Source organism: Schistocerca serialis, unplaced genomic scaffold, assembly GCF_023864345.2.
Source record: "Schistocerca serialis cubense isolate TAMUIC-IGC-003099 unplaced genomic scaffold, iqSchSeri2.2 HiC_scaffold_1157, whole genome shotgun sequence".
NCBI classification, from domain to species: Eukaryota; Metazoa; Arthropoda; class Insecta; order Orthoptera; family Acrididae; genus Schistocerca; species Schistocerca serialis.
In genome coordinates, this window is record NW_026047356.1 from 26,173 (window position 1) to 39,512 (window position 13,340).

A 13,340-nucleotide genomic window follows, 5' to 3' on the forward strand; every position below is an offset into this window, starting at 1 on the left:
TGCACGTGTAGCAACAGAAAAAAATGAGCCAGGAAGTGCAGACTCTCTACCACTGGTATTTGGTACTTACCGAGATTCCAGAAGGCGTGGCGATCACCTGCCTCGGTAGCGCAGTAGGCAGCGCGTAAGTCTCATAATCTTAAGGTCGTGAGTTCGATCCTCACCCGGGGCATTTAATTTACTTTCGTCCACAGCTAAATCGACGGCTCTGGGGTTTGCGAAGGAGCGAAACACTTTGTGCTTTGTTATCCTCAAGGCTTCAACGACTCAGCGTGATAATGTTTACTTCCCGTTATTACTACTTGCAGTTCTTATGTAAAATTTTCAAGAAAAAAAGTACTAGTAATAAAACTGAATTTCGTACGATATAACGTGTAAAGTCACACAATGTATGACCTGCTGTATGATGACAGGCAGCAGGTATTTACTTGCGAAATAAGTAAATAAATATTACTACTTACGGCTTTGCTTTTCCTCCTACCCCTGTAACAACGAGGCATAAAGCAATGGATTGTGACTTTTGCCATGCGCGCCTCGCCATGGGCGCGCGGAAAGATGCTCGCAAACAGGGAAAGTGCGACACGGAAAGCGTCTGGACCGGGTGTAAACGCCGAGGAAAATGCGCGCGTCCGGTGTGGTCTAGTGGCTAGGATACCTGGCTTTCACCCAGGAGGCCCGGGTTCGATTCCCGGTACCGGAACGGAATTTTTCGGAAAAAGTCACGACAAGTTTTGACCCTGCGAAAGGCTGTTTCACGTCCTCCTCGCATTATACCTACTGGTTCATAAACGTCAGCTGAAAACAGTCGAGAGAAACGGGCACGCAATGAAATTACTACGAGCAGCGGAATAAAGGGAGAAGAGACGCTGGTCCACTGTTGGACTGCTACCATAGAAATGTTACATGGCAATACGCAGAGCAATTCCCGCGAAGCGATGGAAGACTCTCTGCACCGAGGCCCGTTAGCTCAGTCGGTTAGAGCGTCGTGCTAATAACGCGAAGGTCGTGGGTTCGATCCCCCCACGGGCCACTACGATTTCACTCTTCCAAAAAGGCAACGCCGATTTCGGCGGGGAAGTATGGTAACAAAGAAATCGTCACATTGTGTGCGAGCTGATAGGGGACCAGAACGCGACTTGTCGGGACGCGCTAAAACACTTCACTGGTCACAGCACGGTGAACACACAGTTCCTCGTCCGATCACCGCTACTGCGCGTAGCTGGGCGTTGTCAGTGCTTGGGCGGGTGACCGCCTGCGAACACAGGGCACTGCCGACAGTTTCAATTCGTATTTCTCTTTCCTCTTCGGTTTCGGAGCTGCAGCGCTATTCGGTCAAGGGCACTGGCGCCACATTTTGCCTCTCGGTATGCCAAGTCGCGCCGTGCGGCCACAGTGAAATGAAGGAGCGTGTTGTAAAATTTTCAACAAAGAAAAAAAAAAAAAAAAAAGAAATGTACTAGTAATAAAACTGAATTTGTCTGACAGAACATGTAACATCAGACAATACATGATAACAGGCAGCAGGTATTTACTTGAGGCATAAGTAACGTGGTGGCCGCCTCGCCATACCTCTCTCAGTCGTTTCGCGTGCTTGTCCTCTTGATATAGGCCGATTGGAGAGCGTCAGCTCTCGCGTCAGCTGAGCTAAGTCGAGACAAGTCGAGACTCAAGGGGAATCGACGCACACACTATAGGGTGGCCTGCAGCGAGTAAGAGGGCGAAAGAAACATTAATTTAAAGACGCGTGGCAAAAGTACTCATACGCAAAAGTAAAAAGCCGGCTGCGGTGGCCGGGAATCGAACCCGGATCAACTGCTTGGAAGGCAACTATGCTGACCATTACACCACCACCGCACGGTTTCCGTCCGCGCACGGCGCGCTGTGTCTGCTTCCCGCCTGTCGGCGGCGGCTCAAGGTGGTCGTAGCTGTAGGCGCATTACGGGGTAGGCGAGCGCATCCAGACAGCGTCTCTACGCACATTTCGCGTCCTTTGGCAAGAGTCGTCGCGTGCGTGCGCCGCAAGAGTACTTAGGCGATCGCGTTCGGGCGTCATTTTTAAGCAGTGCAGTGCAGTTCAGGATTCAGCGTGTGTAGCATTCTCTCGAGAGGATGCGACGGCGCTGGACGGCAGTCCCACTTTCCCCTCAGACGTCTGCCGCGGAAAGCACCAGGAAGCTGTGAACTAGCTGAGCATCGGTGGTTCAGTGGTAGAATGCTCGCCTGCCACGCGGGCGGCCCGGGTTCGATTCCCGGCCGATGCATCATTTTGTTTTTTCTCCGATAGTGGTGCTGCGTGTCTTTCGCACTCGAACTGCGTGAGCCATGAGAATGAACCGCGGGATTTCCGTGTGGGAATAACCAAACATGCAGCGCGCACGACTGCTCGTTTCGACTGTTGTGCGCTATTGTACATACTGGCGTCGGCCTAGCATCACAAGTTGCCTGTCGCGCCGGGAATGCACGTGTAGCAACAGAAAAAAATGAGCCAGGAAGTGCAGACTCTCTACCACTGGTATTTGGTACTTACCGAGATTCCAGAAGGCGTGGCGATCACCTGCCTCGGTAGCGCAGTAGGCAGCGCGTAAGTCTCATAATCTTAAGGTCGTGAGTTCGATCCTCACCCGGGGCATTTAATTTACTTTCGTCCACAGCTAAATCGACGGCTCTGGGGTTTGCGAAGGAGCGAAACACTTTGTGCTTTGTTATCCTCAAGGCTTCAACGACTCAGCGTGATAATGTTTACTTCCCGTTATTACTACTTGCAGTTCTTATGTAAAATTTTCAAGAAAAAAAGTACTAGTAATAAAACTGAATTTCGTACGATATAACGTGTAAAGTCACACAATGTATGACCTGCTGTATGATGACAGGCAGCAGGTATTTACTTGCGAAATAAGTAAATAAATATTACTACTTACGGCTTTGCTTTTCCTCCTACCCCTGTAACAACGAGGCATAAAGCAATGGATTGTGACTTTTGCCATGCGCGCCTCGCCATGGGCGCGCGGAAAGATGCTCGCAAACAGGGAAAGTGCGACACGGAAAGCGTCTGGACCGGGTGTAAACGCCGAGGAAAATGCGCGCGTCCGGTGTGGTCTAGTGGCTAGGATACCTGGCTTTCACCCAGGAGGCCCGGGTTCGATTCCCGGTACCGGAACGGAATTTTTCGGAAAAAGTCACGACAAGTTTTGACCCTGCGAAAGGCTGTTTCACGTCCTCCTCGCATTATACCTACTGGTTCATAAACGTCAGCTGAAAACAGTCGAGAGAAACGGGCACGCAATGAAATTACTACGAGCAGCGGAATAAAGGGAGAAGAGACGCTGGTCCACTGTTGGACTGCTACCATAGAAATGTTACATGGCAATACGCAGAGCAATTCCCGCGAAGCGATGGAAGACTCTCTGCACCGAGGCCCGTTAGCTCAGTCGGTTAGAGCGTCGTGCTAATAACGCGAAGGTCGTGGGTTCGATCCCCCCACGGGCCACTACGATTTCACTCTTCCAAAAAGGCAACGCCGATTTCGGCGGGGAAGTATGGTAACAAAGAAATCGTCACATTGTGTGCGAGCTGATAGGGGACCAGAACGCGACTTGTCGGGACGCGCTAAAACACTTCACTGGTCACAGCACGGTGAACACACAGTTCCTCGTCCGATCACCGCTACTGCGCGAAGCTGGGCGTTGTCAGTGCTTGGGCGGGTGACCGCCTGCGAACACAGGGCACTGCCGACAGTTTCAATTCGTATTTCTCTTTCCTCTTCGGTTTCGGAGCTGCAGCGCTATTCGGTCAAGGGCACTGGCGCCACATTTTGCCTCTCGGTATGCCAAGTCGCGCCGTGCGGCCACAGTGAAATGAAGGAGCGTGTTGTAAAATTTTCAACAAAGAAAAAAAAAAAAAAAAAAGAAATGTACTAGTAATAAAACTGAATTTGTCTGACAGAACATGTAACATCAGACAATACATGATAACAGGCAGCAGGTATTTACTTGAGGCATAAGTAACGTGGTGGCCGCCTCGCCATACCTCTCTCAGTCGTTTCGCGTGCTTGTCCTCTTGATATAGGCCGATTGGAGAGCGTCAGCTCTCGCGTCAGCTGAGCTAAGTCGAGACAAGTCGAGACTCAAGGGGAATCGACGCACACACTATAGGGTGGCCTGCAGCGAGTAAGAGGGCGAAAGAAACATTAATTTAAAGACGCGTGGCAAAAGTACTCATACGCAAAAGTAAAAAGCCGGCTGCGGTGGCCGGGAATCGAACCCGGATCAACTGCTTGGAAGGCAACTATGCTGACCATTACACCACCACCGCACGGTTTCCGTCCGCGCACGGCGCGCTGTGTCTGCTTCCCGCCTGTCGGCGGCGGCTCAAGGTGGTCGTAGCTGTAGGCGCATTACGGGGTAGGCGAGCGCATCCAGACAGCGTCTCTACGCACATTTCGCGTCCTTTGGCAAGAGTCGTCGCGTGCGTGCGCCGCAAGAGTACTTAGGCGATCGCGTTCGGGCGTCATTTTTAAGCAGTGCAGTGCAGTTCAGGATTCAGCGTGTGTAGCATTCTCTCGAGAGGATGCGACGGCGCTGGACGGCAGTCCCACTTTCCCCTCAGACGTCTGCCGCGGAAAGCACCAGGAAGCTGTGAACTAGCTGAGCATCGGTGGTTCAGTGGTAGAATGCTCGCCTGCCACGCGGGCGGCCCGGGTTCGATTCCCGGCCGATGCATCATTTTGTTTTTTCTCCGATAGTGGTGCTGCGTGTCTTTCGCACTCGAACTGCGTGAGCCATGAGAATGAACCGCGGGATTTCCGTGTGGGAATAACCAAACATGCAGCGCGCACGACTGCTCGTTTCGACTGTTGTGCGCTATTGTACATACTGGCGTCGGCCTAGCATCACAAGTTGCCTGTCGCGCCGGGAATGCACGTGTAGCAACAGAAAAAAATGAGCCAGGAAGTGCAGACTCTCTACCACTGGTATTTGGTACTTACCGAGATTCCAGAAGGCGTGGCGATCACCTGCCTCGGTAGCGCAGTAGGCAGCGCGTAAGTCTCATAATCTTAAGGTCGTGAGTTCGATCCTCACCCGGGGCATTTAATTTACTTTCGTCCACAGCTAAATCGACGGCTCTGGGGTTTGCGAAGGAGCGAAACACTTTGTGCTTTGTTATCCTCAAGGCTTCAACGACTCAGCGTGATAATGTTTACTTCCCGTTATTACTACTTGCAGTTCTTATGTAAAATTTTCAAGAAAAAAAGTACTAGTAATAAAACTGAATTTCGTACGATATAACGTGTAAAGTCACACAATGTATGACCTGCTGTATGATGACAGGCAGCAGGTATTTACTTGCGAAATAAGTAAATAAATATTACTACTTACGGCTTTGCTTTTCCTCCTACCCCTGTAACAACGAGGCATAAAGCAATGGATTGTGACTTTTGCCATGCGCGCCTCGCCATGGGCGCGCGGAAAGATGCTCGCAAACAGGGAAAGTGCGACACGGAAAGCGTCTGGACCGGGTGTAAACGCCGAGGAAAATGCGCGCGTCCGGTGTGGTCTAGTGGCTAGGATACCTGGCTTTCACCCAGGAGGCCCGGGTTCGATTCCCGGTACCGGAACGGAATTTTTCGGAAAAAGTCACGACAAGTTTTGACCCTGCGAAAGGCTGTTTCACGTCCTCCTCGCATTATACCTACTGGTTCATAAACGTCAGCTGAAAACAGTCGAGAGAAACGGGCACGCAATGAAATTACTACGAGCAGCGGAATAAAGGGAGAAGAGACGCTGGTCCACTGTTGGACTGCTACCATAGAAATGTTACATGGCAATACGCAGAGCAATTCCCGCGAAGCGATGGAAGACTCTCTGCACCGAGGCCCGTTAGCTCAGTCGGTTAGAGCGTCGTGCTAATAACGCGAAGGTCGTGGGTTCGATCCCCCCACGGGCCACTACGATTTCACTCTTCCAAAAAGGCAACGCCGATTTCGGCGGGGAAGTATGGTAACAAAGAAATCGTCACATTGTGTGCGAGCTGATAGGGGACCAGAACGCGACTTGTCGGGACGCGCTAAAACACTTCACTGGTCACAGCACGGTGAACACACAGTTCCTCGTCCGATCACCGCTACTGCGCGAAGCTGGGCGTTGTCAGTGCTTGGGCGGGTGACCGCCTGCGAACACAGGGCACTGCCGACAGTTTCAATTCGTATTTCTCTTTCCTCTTCGGTTTCGGAGCTGCAGCGCTATTCGGTCAAGGGCACTGGCGCCACATTTTGCCTCTCGGTATGCCAAGTCGCGCCGTGCGGCCACAGTGAAATGAAGGAGCGTGTTGTAAAATTTTCAACAAAGAAAAAAAAAAAAAAAAAAGAAATGTACTAGTAATAAAACTGAATTTGTCTGACAGAACATGTAACATCAGACAATACATGATAACAGGCAGCAGGTATTTACTTGAGGCATAAGTAACGTGGTGGCCGCCTCGCCATACCTCTCTCAGTCGTTTCGCGTGCTTGTCCTCTTGATATAGGCCGATTGGAGAGCGTCAGCTCTCGCGTCAGCTGAGCTAAGTCGAGACAAGTCGAGACTCAAGGGGAATCGACGCACACACTATAGGGTGGCCTGCAGCGAGTAAGAGGGCGAAAGAAACATTAATTTAAAGACGCGTGGCAAAAGTACTCATACGCAAAAGTAAAAAGCCGGCTGCGGTGGCCGGGAATCGAACCCGGATCAACTGCTTGGAAGGCAACTATGCTGACCATTACACCACCACCGCACGGTTTCCGTCCGCGCACGGCGCGCTGTGTCTGCTTCCCGCCTGTCGGCGGCGGCTCAAGGTGGTCGTAGCTGTAGGCGCATTACGGGGTAGGCGAGCGCATCCAGACAGCGTCTCTACGCACATTTCGCGTCCTTTGGCAAGAGTCGTCGCGTGCGTGCGCCGCAAGAGTACTTAGGCGATCGCGTTCGGGCGTCATTTTTAAGCAGTGCAGTGCAGTTCAGGATTCAGCGTGTGTAGCATTCTCTCGAGAGGATGCGACGGCGCTGGACGGCAGTCCCACTTTCCCCTCAGACGTCTGCCGCGGAAAGCACCAGGAAGCTGTGAACTAGCTGAGCATCGGTGGTTCAGTGGTAGAATGCTCGCCTGCCACGCGGGCGGCCCGGGTTCGATTCCCGGCCGATGCATCATTTTGTTTTTTCTCCGATAGTGGTGCTGCGTGTCTTTCGCACTCGAACTGCGTGAGCCATGAGAATGAACCGCGGGATTTCCGTGTGGGAATAACCAAACATGCAGCGCGCACGACTGCTCGTTTCGACTGTTGTGCGCTATTGTACATACTGGCGTCGGCCTAGCATCACAAGTTGCCTGTCGCGCCGGGAATGCACGTGTAGCAACAGAAAAAAATGAGCCAGGAAGTGCAGACTCTCTACCACTGGTATTTGGTACTTACCGAGATTCCAGAAGGCGTGGCGATCACCTGCCTCGGTAGCGCAGTAGGCAGCGCGTAAGTCTCATAATCTTAAGGTCGTGAGTTCGATCCTCACCCGGGGCATTTAATTTACTTTCGTCCACAGCTAAATCGACGGCTCTGGGGTTTGCGAAGGAGCGAAACACTTTGTGCTTTGTTATCCTCAAGGCTTCAACGACTCAGCGTGATAATGTTTACTTCCCGTTATTACTACTTGCAGTTCTTATGTAAAATTTTCAAGAAAAAAAGTACTAGTAATAAAACTGAATTTCGTACGATATAACGTGTAAAGTCACACAATGTATGACCTGCTGTATGATGACAGGCAGCAGGTATTTACTTGCGAAATAAGTAAATAAATATTACTACTTACGGCTTTGCTTTTCCTCCTACCCCTGTAACAACGAGGCATAAAGCAATGGATTGTGACTTTTGCCATGCGCGCCTCGCCATGGGCGCGCGGAAAGATGCTCGCAAACAGGGAAAGTGCGACACGGAAAGCGTCTGGACCGGGTGTAAACGCCGAGGAAAAGGCGCGCGTCCGGTGTGGTCTAGTGGCTAGGATACCTGGCTTTCACCCAGGAGGCCCGGGTTCGATTCCCGGTACCGGAACGGAATTTTTCGGAAAAAGTCACGACAAGTTTTGACCCTGCGAAAGGCTGTTTCACGTCCTCCTCGCATTATACCTACTGGTTCATAAACGTCAGCTGAAAACAGTCGAGAGAAACGGGCACGCAATGAAATTACTACGAGCAGCGGAATAAAGGGAGAAGAGACGCTGGTCCACTGTTGGACTGCTACCATAGAAATGTTACATGGCAATACGCAGAGCAATTCCCGCGAAGCGATGGAAGACTCTCTGCACCGAGGCCCGTTAGCTCAGTCGGTTAGAGCGTCGTGCTAATAACGCGAAGGTCGTGGGTTCGATCCCCCCACGGGCCACTACGATTTCACTCTTCCAAAAAGGCAACGCCGATTTCGGCGGGGAAGTATGGTAACAAAGAAATCGTCACATTGTGTGCGAGCTGATAGGGGACCAGAACGCGACTTGTCGGGACGCGCTAAAACACTTCACTGGTCACAGCACGGTGAACACACAGTTCCTCGTCCGATCACCGCTACTGCGCGAAGCTGGGCGTTGTCAGTGCTTGGGCGGGTGACCGCCTGCGAACACAGGGCACTGCCGACAGTTTCAATTCGTATTTCTCTTTCCTCTTCGGTTTCGGAGCTGCAGCGCTATTCGGTCAAGGGCACTGGCGCCACATTTTGCCTCTCGGTATGCCAAGTCGCGCCGTGCGGCCACAGTGAAATGAAGGAGCGTGTTGTAAAATTTTCAACAAAGAAAAAAAAAAAAAAAAAAGAAATGTACTAGTAATAAAACTGAATTTGTCTGACAGAACATGTAACATCAGACAATACATGATAACAGGCAGCAGGTATTTACTTGAGGCATAAGTAACGTGGTGGCCGCCTCGCCATACCTCTCTCAGTCGTTTCGCGTGCTTGTCCTCTTGATATAGGCCGATTGGAGAGCGTCAGCTCTCGCGTCAGCTGAGCTAAGTCGAGACAAGTCGAGACTCAAGGGGAATCGACGCACACACTATAGGGTGGCCTGCAGCGAGTAAGAGGGCGAAAGAAACATTAATTTAAAGACGCGTGGCAAAAGTACTCATACGCAAAAGTAAAAAGCCGGCTGCGGTGGCCGGGAATCGAACCCGGATCAACTGCTTGGAAGGCAACTATGCTGACCATTACACCACCACCGCACGGTTTCCGTCCGCGCACGGCGCGCTGTGTCTGCTTCCCGCCTGTCGGCGGCGGCTCAAGGTGGTCGTAGCTGTAGGCGCATTACGGGGTAGGCGAGCGCATCCAGACAGCGTCTCTACGCACATTTCGCGTCCTTTGGCAAGAGTCGTCGCGTGCGTGCGCCGCAAGAGTACTTAGGCGATCGCGTTCGGGCGTCATTTTTAAGCAGTGCAGTGCAGTTCAGGATTCAGCGTGTGTAGCATTCTCTCGAGAGGATGCGACGGCGCTGGACGGCAGTCCCACTTTCCCCTCAGACGTCTGCCGCGGAAAGCACCAGGAAGCTGTGAACTAGCTGAGCATCGGTGGTTCAGTGGTAGAATGCTCGCCTGCCACGCGGGCGGCCCGGGTTCGATTCCCGGCCGATGCATCATTTTGTTTTTTCTCCGATAGTGGTGCTGCGTGTCTTTCGCACTCGAACTGCGTGAGCCATGAGAATGAACCGCGGGATTTCCGTGTGGGAATAACCAAACATGCAGCGCGCACGACTGCTCGTTTCGACTGTTGTGCGCTATTGTACATACTGGCGTCGGCCTAGCATCACAAGTTGCCTGTCGCGCCGGGAATGCACGTGTAGCAACAGAAAAAAATGAGCCAGGAAGTGCAGACTCTCTACCACTGGTATTTGGTACTTACCGAGATTCCAGAAGGCGTGGCGATCACCTGCCTCGGTAGCGCAGTAGGCAGCGCGTAAGTCTCATAATCTTAAGGTCGTGAGTTCGATCCTCACCCGGGGCATTTAATTTACTTTCGTCCACAGCTAAATCGACGGCTCTGGGGTTTGCGAAGGAGCGAAACACTTTGTGCTTTGTTATCCTCAAGGCTTCAACGACTCAGCGTGATAATGTTTACTTCCCGTTATTACTACTTGCAGTTCTTATGTAAAATTTTCAAGAAAAAAAGTACTAGTAATAAAACTGAATTTCGTACGATATAACGTGTAAAGTCACACAATGTATGACCTGCTGTATGATGACAGGCAGCAGGTATTTACTTGCGAAATAAGTAAATAAATATTACTACTTACGGCTTTGCTTTTCCTCCTACCCCTGTAACAACGAGGCATAAAGCAATGGATTGTGACTTTTGCCATGCGCGCCTCGCCATGGGCGCGCGGAAAGATGCTCGCAAACAGGGAAAGTGCGACACGGAAAGCGTCTGGACCGGGTGTAAACGCCGAGGAAAATGCGCGCGTCCGGTGTGGTCTAGTGGCTAGGATACCTGGCTTTCACCCAGGAGGCCCGGGTTCGATTCCCGGTACCGGAACGGAATTTTTCGGAAAAAGTCACGACAAGTTTTGACCCTGCGAAAGGCTGTTTCACGTCCTCCTCGCATTATACCTACTGGTTCATAAACGTCAGCTGAAAACAGTCGAGAGAAACGGGCACGCAATGAAATTACTACGAGCAGCGGAATAAAGGGAGAAGAGACGCTGGTCCACTGTTGGACTGCTACCATAGAAATGTTACATGGCAATACGCAGAGCAATTCCCGCGAAGCGATGGAAGACTCTCTGCACCGAGGCCCGTTAGCTCAGTCGGTTAGAGCGTCGTGCTAATAACGCGAAGGTCGTGGGTTCGATCCCCCCACGGGCCACTACATTTCACTCTTCCAAAAAGGCAACGCCGATTTCGGCGGGGAAGTATGGTAACAAAGAAATCGTCACATTGTGTGCGAGCTGATAGGGGACCAGAACGCGACTTGTCGGGACGCGCTAAAACACTTCACTGGTCACAGCACGGTGAACACACAGTTCCTCGTCCGATCACCGCTACTGCGCGAAGCTGGGCGTTGTCAGTGCTTGGGCGGGTGACCGCCTGCGAACACAGGGCACTGCCGACAGTTTCAATTCGTATTTCTCTTTCCTCTTCGGTTTCGGAGCTGCAGCGCTATTCGGTCAAGGGCACTGGCGCCACATTTTGCCTCTCGGTATGCCAAGTCGCGCCGTGCGGCCACAGTGAAATGAAGGAGCGTGTTGTAAAATTTTCAACAAAGAAAAAAAAAAAAAAAAAAGAAATGTACTAGTAATAAAACTGAATTTGTCTGACAGAACATGTAACATCAGACAATACATGATAACAGGCAGCAGGTATTTACTTGAGGCATAAGTAACGTGGTGGCCGCCTCGCCATACCTCTCTCAGTCGTTTCGCGTGCTTGTCCTCTTGATATAGGCCGATTGGAGAGCGTCAGCTCTCGCGTCAGCTGAGCTAAGTCGAGACAAGTCGAGACTCAAGGGGAATCGACGCACACACTATAAGGTGGCCTGCAGCGAGTAAGAGGGCGAAAGAAACATTAATTTAAAGACGCGTGGCAAAAGTACTCATACGCAAAAGTAAAAAGCCGGCTGCGGTGGCCGGGAATCGAACCCGGATCAACTGCTTGGAAGGCAACTATGCTGACCATTACACCACCACCGCACGGTTTCCGTCCGCGCACGGCGCGCTGTGTCTGCTTCCCGCCTGTCGGCGGCGGCTCAAGGTGGTCGTAGCTGTAGGCGCATTACGGGGTAGGCGAGCGCATCCAGACAGCGTCTCTACGCACATTTCGCGTCCTTTGGCAAGAGTCGTCGCGTGCGTGCGCCGCAAGAGTACTTAGGCGATCGCGTTCGGGCGTCATTTTTAAGCAGTGCAGTGCAGTTCAGGATTCAGCGTGTGTAGCATTCTCTCGAGAGGATGCGACGGCGCTGGACGGCAGTCCCACTTTCCCCTCAGACGTCTGCCGCGGAAAGCACCAGGAAGCTGTGAACTAGCTGAGCATCGGTGGTTCAGTGGTAGAATGCTCGCCTGCCACGCGGGCGGCCCGGGTTCGATTCCCGGCCGATGCATCATTTTGTTTTTTCTCCGATAGTGGTGCTGCGTGTCTTTCGCACTCGAACTGCGTGAGCCATGAGAATGAACCGCGGGATTTCCGTGTGGGAATAACCAAACATGCAGCGCGCACGACTGCTCGTTTCGACTGTTGTGCGCTATTGTACATACTGGCGTCGGCCTAGCATCACAAGTTGCCTGTCGCGCCGGGAATGCACGTGTAGCAACAGAAAAAAATGAGCCAGGAAGTGCAGACTCTCTACCACTGGTATTTGGTACTTACCGAGATTCCAGAAGGCGTGGCGATCACCTGCCTCGGTAGCGCAGTAGGCAGCGCGTAAGTCTCATAATCTTAAGGTCGTGAGTTCGATCCTCACCCGGGGCATTTAATTTACTTTCGTCCACAGCTAAATCGACGGCTCTGGGGTTTGCGAAGGAGCGAAACACTTTGTGCTTTGTTATCCTCAAGGCTTCAACGACTCAGCGTGATAATGTTTACTTCCCGTTATTACTACTTGCAGTTCTTATGTAAAATTTTCAAGAAAAAAAGTACTAGTAATAAAACTGAATTTCGTACGATATAACGTGTAAAGTCACACAATGTATGACCTGCTGTATGATGACAGGCAGCAGGTATTTACTTGCGAAATAAGTAAATAAATATTACTACTTACGGCTTTGCTTTTCCTCCTACCCCTGTAACAACGAGGCATAAAGCAATGGATTGTGACTTTTGCCATGCGCGCCTCGCCATGGGCGCGCGGAAAGATGCTCGCAAACAGGGAAAGTGCGACACGGAAAGCGTCTGGACCGGGTGTAAACGCCGAGGAAAATGCGCGCGTCCGGTGTGGTCTAGTGGCTAGGATACCTGGCTTTCACCCAGGAGGCCCGGGTTCGATTCCCGGTACCGGAACGGAATTTTTCGGAAAAAGTCACGACAAGTTTTGACCCTGCGAAAGGCTGTTTCACGTCCTCCTCGCATTATACCTACTGGTTCATAAACGTCAGCTGAAAACAGTCGAGAGAAACGGGCACGCAATGAAATTACTACGAGCAGCGGAATAAAGGGAGAAGAGACGCTGGTCCACTGTTGGACTGCTACCATAGAAATGTTACATGGCAATACGCAGAGCAATTCCCGCGAAGCGATGGAAGACTCTCTGCACCGAGGCCCGTTAGCTCAGTCGGTTAGAGCGTCGTGCTAATAACGCGAAGGTCGTGGGTTCGATCCCCCCACGGGCCACTACGATTTCACTCTTCCAAAAAGGC

At 51.6% G+C, this 13,340-nt stretch overlaps 28 non-coding genes across 28 annotated transcripts; 23 read left to right on the forward strand and 5 right to left on the reverse strand.

The window, feature by feature from the left end:
* Window positions 1-99: 99 nt before the first annotated feature.
* Trnam-cau (transfer RNA methionine (anticodon CAU)) lies at window positions 100-172 on the forward strand. Its single transcript has one exon. It is a non-coding gene; the product is annotated as a tRNA-Met (tRNA).
* A 456-nt stretch (window positions 173-628) lies between these two features.
* Window positions 629-700, forward strand: Trnae-uuc (transfer RNA glutamic acid (anticodon UUC)). The gene has a single exon. It is a non-coding gene; the product is annotated as a tRNA-Glu (tRNA).
* Window positions 701-956: 256 nt separating this feature from the next.
* On the forward strand, window positions 957-1,030 carry Trnai-aau (transfer RNA isoleucine (anticodon AAU)). Its single transcript has one exon. It is a non-coding gene; the product is annotated as a tRNA-Ile (tRNA).
* Window positions 1,031-1,782: 752 nt separating this feature from the next.
* On the reverse strand, window positions 1,783-1,854 carry Trnag-ucc (transfer RNA glycine (anticodon UCC)). Its single transcript has one exon. It is a non-coding gene; the product is annotated as a tRNA-Gly (tRNA).
* Window positions 1,855-2,190: 336 nt separating this feature from the next.
* Window positions 2,191-2,261, forward strand: Trnag-gcc (transfer RNA glycine (anticodon GCC)). The gene has a single exon. It is a non-coding gene; the product is annotated as a tRNA-Gly (tRNA).
* A 295-nt stretch (window positions 2,262-2,556) lies between these two features.
* On the forward strand, window positions 2,557-2,629 carry Trnam-cau (transfer RNA methionine (anticodon CAU)). The gene has a single exon. It is a non-coding gene; the product is annotated as a tRNA-Met (tRNA).
* Window positions 2,630-3,085: 456 nt separating this feature from the next.
* On the forward strand, window positions 3,086-3,157 carry Trnae-uuc (transfer RNA glutamic acid (anticodon UUC)). Its single transcript has one exon. It is a non-coding gene; the product is annotated as a tRNA-Glu (tRNA).
* A 256-nt stretch (window positions 3,158-3,413) lies between these two features.
* Window positions 3,414-3,487, forward strand: Trnai-aau (transfer RNA isoleucine (anticodon AAU)). The gene has a single exon. It is a non-coding gene; the product is annotated as a tRNA-Ile (tRNA).
* Window positions 3,488-4,239: 752 nt separating this feature from the next.
* On the reverse strand, window positions 4,240-4,311 carry Trnag-ucc (transfer RNA glycine (anticodon UCC)). The gene has a single exon. It is a non-coding gene; the product is annotated as a tRNA-Gly (tRNA).
* Window positions 4,312-4,647: 336 nt separating this feature from the next.
* On the forward strand, window positions 4,648-4,718 carry Trnag-gcc (transfer RNA glycine (anticodon GCC)). The gene has a single exon. It is a non-coding gene; the product is annotated as a tRNA-Gly (tRNA).
* A 295-nt stretch (window positions 4,719-5,013) lies between these two features.
* On the forward strand, window positions 5,014-5,086 carry Trnam-cau (transfer RNA methionine (anticodon CAU)). Its single transcript has one exon. It is a non-coding gene; the product is annotated as a tRNA-Met (tRNA).
* Window positions 5,087-5,542: 456 nt separating this feature from the next.
* Trnae-uuc (transfer RNA glutamic acid (anticodon UUC)) lies at window positions 5,543-5,614 on the forward strand. The gene has a single exon. It is a non-coding gene; the product is annotated as a tRNA-Glu (tRNA).
* Window positions 5,615-5,870: 256 nt separating this feature from the next.
* Window positions 5,871-5,944, forward strand: Trnai-aau (transfer RNA isoleucine (anticodon AAU)). The gene has a single exon. It is a non-coding gene; the product is annotated as a tRNA-Ile (tRNA).
* Window positions 5,945-6,696: 752 nt separating this feature from the next.
* On the reverse strand, window positions 6,697-6,768 carry Trnag-ucc (transfer RNA glycine (anticodon UCC)). The gene has a single exon. It is a non-coding gene; the product is annotated as a tRNA-Gly (tRNA).
* A 336-nt stretch (window positions 6,769-7,104) lies between these two features.
* On the forward strand, window positions 7,105-7,175 carry Trnag-gcc (transfer RNA glycine (anticodon GCC)). The gene has a single exon. It is a non-coding gene; the product is annotated as a tRNA-Gly (tRNA).
* Window positions 7,176-7,470: 295 nt separating this feature from the next.
* Window positions 7,471-7,543, forward strand: Trnam-cau (transfer RNA methionine (anticodon CAU)). The gene has a single exon. It is a non-coding gene; the product is annotated as a tRNA-Met (tRNA).
* Window positions 7,544-7,999: 456 nt separating this feature from the next.
* Trnae-uuc (transfer RNA glutamic acid (anticodon UUC)) lies at window positions 8,000-8,071 on the forward strand. The gene has a single exon. It is a non-coding gene; the product is annotated as a tRNA-Glu (tRNA).
* Window positions 8,072-8,327: 256 nt separating this feature from the next.
* On the forward strand, window positions 8,328-8,401 carry Trnai-aau (transfer RNA isoleucine (anticodon AAU)). Its single transcript has one exon. It is a non-coding gene; the product is annotated as a tRNA-Ile (tRNA).
* Window positions 8,402-9,153: 752 nt separating this feature from the next.
* Window positions 9,154-9,225, reverse strand: Trnag-ucc (transfer RNA glycine (anticodon UCC)). Its single transcript has one exon. It is a non-coding gene; the product is annotated as a tRNA-Gly (tRNA).
* Window positions 9,226-9,561: 336 nt separating this feature from the next.
* On the forward strand, window positions 9,562-9,632 carry Trnag-gcc (transfer RNA glycine (anticodon GCC)). The gene has a single exon. It is a non-coding gene; the product is annotated as a tRNA-Gly (tRNA).
* A 295-nt stretch (window positions 9,633-9,927) lies between these two features.
* Trnam-cau (transfer RNA methionine (anticodon CAU)) lies at window positions 9,928-10,000 on the forward strand. The gene has a single exon. It is a non-coding gene; the product is annotated as a tRNA-Met (tRNA).
* A 456-nt stretch (window positions 10,001-10,456) lies between these two features.
* On the forward strand, window positions 10,457-10,528 carry Trnae-uuc (transfer RNA glutamic acid (anticodon UUC)). Its single transcript has one exon. It is a non-coding gene; the product is annotated as a tRNA-Glu (tRNA).
* A 256-nt stretch (window positions 10,529-10,784) lies between these two features.
* On the forward strand, window positions 10,785-10,858 carry Trnai-aau (transfer RNA isoleucine (anticodon AAU)). The gene has a single exon. It is a non-coding gene; the product is annotated as a tRNA-Ile (tRNA).
* Window positions 10,859-11,609: 751 nt separating this feature from the next.
* Window positions 11,610-11,681, reverse strand: Trnag-ucc (transfer RNA glycine (anticodon UCC)). Its single transcript has one exon. It is a non-coding gene; the product is annotated as a tRNA-Gly (tRNA).
* Window positions 11,682-12,017: 336 nt separating this feature from the next.
* On the forward strand, window positions 12,018-12,088 carry Trnag-gcc (transfer RNA glycine (anticodon GCC)). Its single transcript has one exon. It is a non-coding gene; the product is annotated as a tRNA-Gly (tRNA).
* Window positions 12,089-12,383: 295 nt separating this feature from the next.
* Window positions 12,384-12,456, forward strand: Trnam-cau (transfer RNA methionine (anticodon CAU)). The gene has a single exon. It is a non-coding gene; the product is annotated as a tRNA-Met (tRNA).
* Window positions 12,457-12,912: 456 nt separating this feature from the next.
* On the forward strand, window positions 12,913-12,984 carry Trnae-uuc (transfer RNA glutamic acid (anticodon UUC)). Its single transcript has one exon. It is a non-coding gene; the product is annotated as a tRNA-Glu (tRNA).
* Window positions 12,985-13,240: 256 nt separating this feature from the next.
* Window positions 13,241-13,314, forward strand: Trnai-aau (transfer RNA isoleucine (anticodon AAU)). Its single transcript has one exon. It is a non-coding gene; the product is annotated as a tRNA-Ile (tRNA).
* Window positions 13,315-13,340: the final 26 nt, after the last annotated feature.